Genomic DNA, 7,226 nt, shown 5'->3' on the forward strand with positions numbered 1-7,226 from the left:
TCATAGTGGATCTGTTTTACCTTGAGGATAATTAGGTTAAATCCTCCCCAAGTTTTTTACCGGTTTGGTTTTCCCGGGTTATCATATCGTGTGTTCTTTATATTTCCGCATTACTTACATGATATGATTTGATTGTGTTAACCTAGATCTAAATAATTTATCTAAGTAATCACTTGGCTAAATAACTAGGTTAAACAACTTGTGTTTTAAGGGATCTACAAACGTACACAACACAATACTTTTCAACAAAACATAATCCCAGAAATAATTTTCCAAAATGTGTTTGACCCAAAAATAAAATTTATGCAACATGGTTATTTTCCAAAAATTCTATTAAAAAGCTACTTACCTAAAAAAGCCAACCAATTTTACCTCAACCGGGCACCACCACCTAAGTAATCACTTGGCTAAATAACTAGGTTAAACAACTTGTGTTTTAAGGGGTCTAAAAACGTATACAACACAATACTTTTCAAGAAAATATAATCCCACAAATAATTTTCCAAAATGTGTTCGACCCAAAAATAAAATTTATGCAACATGGTTATTTTCCGAAAATTCTATTAAAAAGCTGCTTACCTCGAAAAGCCAACCGATTTTACCTCAACCGGGCACCACCACCTAAGTAAGGAATCCAATTACTAGGACCATCACCAAGAATCTCAAAACCTAGAAACACAATGATCAAGCCTATCAATAACAAGGCCTATCACAAAGTACCTTCAAATTTGTCTCCATAGATCAAAAATGGTCCCCTAAAATCAAATCAAGGGCCTAAAGCCTAACTTGACTATCCCAAGGCACCTATTCCCATGGGACATCAAACAAACATACAAGTGATCTAAAGGACTATAACACAACCAAAGTGTTTTAATACACTACTGCAAGTGATTAAACCAAACAATTATTAAAATTAACTAAGTAAAATACATGTCAAAGAAAATGCAAGAATTTACATGCCAACCCACTTGAGAAAGGTTTCAAGTAAATTCCACAAAATCCCAACATACTCATCATAGTTTCAAGTTCACTACACAATAGGTCAACCCTTTTGTAAAAATCGTTTGGTCCATGAAAAGCTATTTGATTAACTTGAAATTGAATAGGGATAAGCTCTTATATGTGTAGTATGTACTATAAAAAATTCAGCTCAAAATAATTTTTCTATAATTTGTTAAAAATCATGTATTGTAGTTGACTCAAATCTGTCCATGACCGATTTAGGTTCTTGAAAGAAAACTGCTATAGTTTTAATACTAGCCAAATACTTTGAGACTTTATTCACATTAAAACCATATGTTAAATAAAATTTAAAACATGGGATGAAACCCTTTATCTCATACAAACAAATACCACAACAACAAATCAAGAAACCAAAACTCATAACTCATAGAGACAAATAATTAAACACTGCAAAAGCACAGCACAAATTCAGAGTTATCACTACTCTCACACTCACATATGCCAAAGTCATTCAAAATGCAAAGAAACAAACTTCCAAAAATCAACCCCAAACTTCTACAAAAATCAACCCATACGATTGCTCAAGGAACCCAAATTTTTTTAACCGTGGAACCCCAAATGATCACCATTTGTAAAATCCTTAACTACTTATCAAATAAATCCACCAAATCAAAAACCTATATACTCAAACACATATATATCACTCAAATAGCTTAGATTAGGAAGAAATCTTACAACAACATGAAAAGCTACCAAAATGGTTAAGAGTTTTACATTTAAAATTTGAGATAATGGAGGAGGCCTAGAGGTTGCTATGCAATTTTCCGATAAATCTCGCCAGAAAGTGATGGTGGAGGGAGGCACCGGTGGGAGAGTAATAGAGATAGAGATGTATATGTATTTGTATTTAATGTGAAAGAAAAGAAATAAGGGGAAGTCCTTAACTAGCCGACCAAGAGGGGGAGATATTTAGGACCCATTTGGTTGGACATTTCTAGTATACTTTGTTTAAAATGATATAAAAATTGTGGTTTAAAAAGTGTTGTGATAATATTCATAAATAAATAAAATGTGTTTGGTACTATGTTTCAAATAACATGTTTCAGTGTGTAAAAACCATAATTATTTGTTTGGTATGTGTGTATTTAAAAAAAAAAAAAAATGACAAGCACAATATAAATTAATATTTTTTATTTTTTTTTATTTGAGGAGAGAGGGGAGTCAAATTATGTGTTGTCTAATCAAACAGGCCTCATGATTTTCAACATATTTACAAAAATGTCATTGAGTAATATTGTTTGAAATTTGAAAATTGATAAATTGAGTTTCTAAATTCAATGTTTAAACACCTTAAAATGAGTAACGTAACTCAAACACTAGTAAAAAACACCCTTACTAAACGCGTTATTTATTTATTTATTTTTTTAATCCACAATTTTCAGTATTTAAATACTAAAAACTGTTATTCAAATACCCTAACCAAACAGCCCTTACAAAATTTGTGTGGTTGAGGGTCAAGTGTGGGATTCTAAAAATCTGACTTCTATTATTATTATTATTATTTTTATTATTTTTATTTTTATTTTTTAATTGAGCTGAGACGTTACATTATATCTTTTGCATCTCGACTTCCTTCGGCCAAAGCAGCCATCCTATGTGCTATTATCTTTGGAAAATGGACAAAGATGTAGTTTCAGCTAAGCTTTTCTTAATTATACCGCTATTCATGCCCCTTATCCTTGCTAGTGGAGAACTTCTCGATATCTTTTGTCCCAATAATTCCATAAATTACACTCAAAACAGCCCATTTGAAAACAACCTCAAGCAACCTCTTGAGTTATTGCCTTCCAATACTTCAATAACAGGTTTCTATAACACCACTATTGGGGATGGGGATTATCAAGATACTGTCTATGGCCAAGCACTTTGTAGAGGGGATGTCAATTCCACAGTTTGTCAGAATTGCATACAGAATGCAAGCCAGAAAATCTTAACACAGTGTAAAAGTGAAGATGCAATGATATGGTTTGAACTTTGTCAAGTTCGCTACTCCTATCTGATGTTCTTTTCCTTGATGGTTTATCCTGGAAAGGATGCATATTATCTGAAAAATCTGGAGCAGAATTCATCACATCCTGTTCATTATAATGAAGTCCTAACGTATTTAATCAATAACATCTCAACTGAGGCTTCCTATGATCCTTCTAAACGAATGTTTGTTACTGGGGAAATTAAATTTTCAACGGTAACAATTTATGGTCTTGTTCAATGTACTAGGGACATGTCTGAAGATAAGTGTCATAGTTGTTTGCGGTCTGCCTTTGGATATTTTGAGACATGCTGCTTTTCTCTTCGAGGTGGAACTTTGCTTAGTAGAAATTGTAATATGAGGTTTGAGACGTACCAATTCTACAGCGCCTCAAGTTTGATATTGACCTATCCAAGTTTCGCAGGTAAAGAAATACAATCTTGATTATTTCAATGCATTAATGCTGCCATCCACTTTAGAAAAGAGAAACTTTAATATCCTCTTGTCAATTTAAAATTAACTAATTTGGTGATAGTTTTAATGTTGAAAAATTATTGTCATTATCTTATTATTCCCTTTCTTCACAAGAATGGGTCTATATATCCACCAAATTCTGGATGGACTGGATAGGGGTGCGCTTTGTCCAACCCTCAAGGGTCAAAACTTTTTCAAAGTTAATCACACACCCATGCAATTAAATTATGTTAGATTAGAGCCAAAAAAAAAAGTGAATTTAATTATATTACTTTTACAGAGTCACAGTGAATTTGATTTGAAAGCTAGTTACCAGATCTCTAAAAATTCTATAATTCAGAAAACGCAGGTGTTAAAAGGAAGAATGGGATGGTGGTAGTGATCACGTGTGTACCGCTGTTAGTTCTAGCAGTTCTCAGTGGGTCTTGTGCTGTTTATCATAGGCGGAAGAAGAGAACACAACCAGGTGAGTGTTATCTAAATGAATGATCATCATAATTCATAAATGTATTTCAGAATAACAAAAACGCGCTATTACATGTGTTGGCAGGCCCCACTGGAGTTGAGATTACAGAAGATGGTGAATTGGTACCGGGTTCTGAAGATCTCCATTTCATGAATCTGTCCACTATAAGGGCTGCTACAGATGACTTTACAGATTCGAATAAGCTGGGACAAGGTGGGTTTGGCCCTGTCTACAAGGTAAGACTTTTATATTTCTATGGGTCAAAAGTAGGACGCGGTTTAGATTAGATTCCCCTTTTACTGTTTTTCCTATTTCACCTACTTTTGTTGTAAGCAAGCTTAATTATATATATTCAATTTGCTCAATTGTTTATGGAAGAGGGCTATTACTTACTACCTTAGACTATCTGTATTGGATGTTTAATTTATGTTAGCAGCTTCCTTTGAAACAAAACCCACTAAGAGCAGCCTGCCACAGTGCCTTTATACCATAAGGCCATAGGCATGTGGGTTTGGATTAGTTTTTGTTGAATATGTTATTTATATATTTATATGTTAAAAGTTGGGAAAAATGTAGTTATACCTTGAAAAGTTGTTGGAATGTAAGCAAATTATCTAATATAGACTTAGGTCTAGTTAATGTATGCCCTTAGGACACACATTAATCATTCATTTTAGAAAACTTTTTATGAAATATATAAAAAGCTATCAAAAAAGTTAATTAATTTTTCATAAAAAATTTCCTAAAATGATTTACTAACATATACTCTAATGGCATCCATTAGTAAAACCCTATAAATTTACATTAAAAAAGCTAATCCAAAATGCATGTGTTTTGTATGTCACTAAGCTAGATTTTATGGGTAAGTATGGATATTCTTATCAGGGTGTCCTGCTAGATGGTAAGGAAATAGCAGTTAAAAGAATGTCAAGGATGTCAAGGCAAGGGTTAGAGGAATTGAAAAATGAGGTCATACTTATTGCAAAACTTCAACATAGAAACCTTGTGAGGCTCTTGGGATATAGCATAGACGAAGACGAAAAGCTGCTTGTGTATGAATTCATGCCCAACAAAAGCCTTGATTTCTTTATCTTTGGTTTGTTCCTTCCACCCTCCTGCTTATTAGCTTTGTTATATTCAATTTGCTTAAAGACATCATACAAATTGCCTTCAAACATGATGCCATAAGTTAACTTTCTTCTAGTGTTTAATTTCAGATTCAGAAAGATGCACTAAACTTGATTGGAAAACATGCTACAACATTATTGCTGGTATTTCTAGAGGACTTCTTTACCTTCACGAGGACTCTAGACTAAAATCATTCATAGGGATCTAAAACCTAGCAATATATTGTTGGACCATGAAATGGTTGCCAAAATATCAGATTTTGGAATGGCAAGAATCTTTGGTGAAAACCAAAACATTGCTAATACTATCAGAGTTGCAGGAACATAGTGAGTCTCCTTCTTTTATTTTTGTTTTGTCAAATTTTCCCAAACATTTTCTTATTTCAATTGGAAGTAGATGTTGTAATTCTATGCTCAATACAGTGGATACATGGCACCTGAGTATGCAATGGAAGGCATATTTTCTATAAAGTCTGATGTTTTCAGCTTTGGCGTGATCTTGCTTGAGATTATAAGTGGGAAGAAAAATAATGGCTTTTTTCTCACAGAACATTCTCAGACACTCCTTGGATATGTACGTTCCTTTTTTTAACTATGTTCTTGGGAAATAATGAATTAATCATTTAAAAAAGAGTGAAAAATAGGATTTGAGCACTTGTTATAATACTAAGGTGAATTTCACTTGTCCCAAAATATGAAGATTTGAAAATGGTATATTTAATTTTTTAACCCCAATATTCTAACACAATGTACACTTTTTGTAAAGTAAAATATTTTTTTTCTATAATTCAATGGTTTGTATGCATAAATTCATTGTGGTTGTTAATTTTCTTGATAATTGCACATAATTTGGTATTATTGGTTTTAGAAAACATGTAAAATCATTATTTAATAAAGTATTAAATACATATTGAACAAAGTTTGACTACAAACTTGGTTGTAGCTACAACCGACAATAGGAAGATAACATGCAAAATAGTACGATATATAATCACTTAAAATGACCATATATAATCATTTAAGTTAAGTTTGATCTAGTAAGTCATGTGCAAAGCACATGACAAAGACATATGTCATCTTCCTAGTGTTACCAATCTTTGTTTATACACATAAACCTATACTCTTGAGGCACTAAAAACAAAACCTTTTGTTATTTAATGTTCATGGACAGGCATGTAGGCTGTGGAAGGAAGGGAAAGGATTGGAATTTATAGACCCTTTGTTGATGGAATCTGGCTAGACAATAGAAGTACTAAAATGCATGCATATGGGGCTTTTGTGTGTGCAAGAGGATCCAGAGGACAGACCCACAATGATGTCTGTGGTAGTTCTTTTAGGAAACGAATCAGTACCTCTTCCTGAGCCAAAACATCCCGCATTAGCTATATCTAGAGTAATTCAGATTGATCAGCTTTCAGCAGCAAATCCTTCTGTAAATGAGCTTACTTTATCCAATGTTTCTCCACGATGATAACTGTCACGATTGCCTCTTCGGGGTTTCAGGCTTCAGCATGACTTTTATCATCAGAATTAAGTTGTAAAGGGAAAAAAAATTAGAAGTTGTGTACCAATTACATCTGGTCTCAAAATATTTTCATGTGTTCCAATTGGTGAAAGAGTTGCATTATTTATTGTTAGTGTATAGCTTAGACTAGTTTAGCCCATTGGGCTTAGCCCAGTATACTATACTTGTAGTTTACTCCTTTTACTTGTACTGCACACATATCTAGCCTATATAAGGCTCTCTATTGTACATTATTATACATACATCAATATACAGACTATTTAGTCTTTCTCACACTTTATATTCTTAACATGGTATCAGAGCCAATCCTCTGACTTTCTGGTTCCTGTGGACATCTCCGGCGTTCTTCCGCTGCCCTCGCCTTCATCCAGTAGCCACTGACAGAAGCGAGTCACCGCTGTCACGCCCACAGTCCCAGCAACTCTCGGATCTCATTGTTCTGCTCATCCAACTGTCAAAGCAAAGGCATTGAGTGACAGAACAGACAGTCCCGAGAAAACCCAACCAAGAACGGCCAGAAAACACTTCACACGCTCCTCCACGCGCCGCCTGAAGTTTCTGCCTCACGAGCACGCGCTCCACGCGCCGCCACACGCTGCCACGTGCCGTCACTCTCACTCACGCGCCCCACGCGCCAGACAA

At 34.2% G+C, this 7,226-nt stretch overlaps 1 pseudogene; it reads left to right on the top strand.

Annotated features, from left to right (window-relative positions):
- The first annotated feature begins 2,638 nt into the window (after positions 1–2,638).
- Positions 2,639–6,530, top strand: LOC115989407 (annotated as a pseudogene).
- Positions 6,531–7,226: the final 696 nt, after the last annotated feature.

The sequence above is a fragment of the Quercus lobata genome, chromosome 5 (genome assembly GCF_001633185.2).
Source record: "Quercus lobata isolate SW786 chromosome 5, ValleyOak3.0 Primary Assembly, whole genome shotgun sequence".
NCBI lineage: Eukaryota > Viridiplantae > Streptophyta > Magnoliopsida > Fagales > Fagaceae > Quercus > Quercus lobata.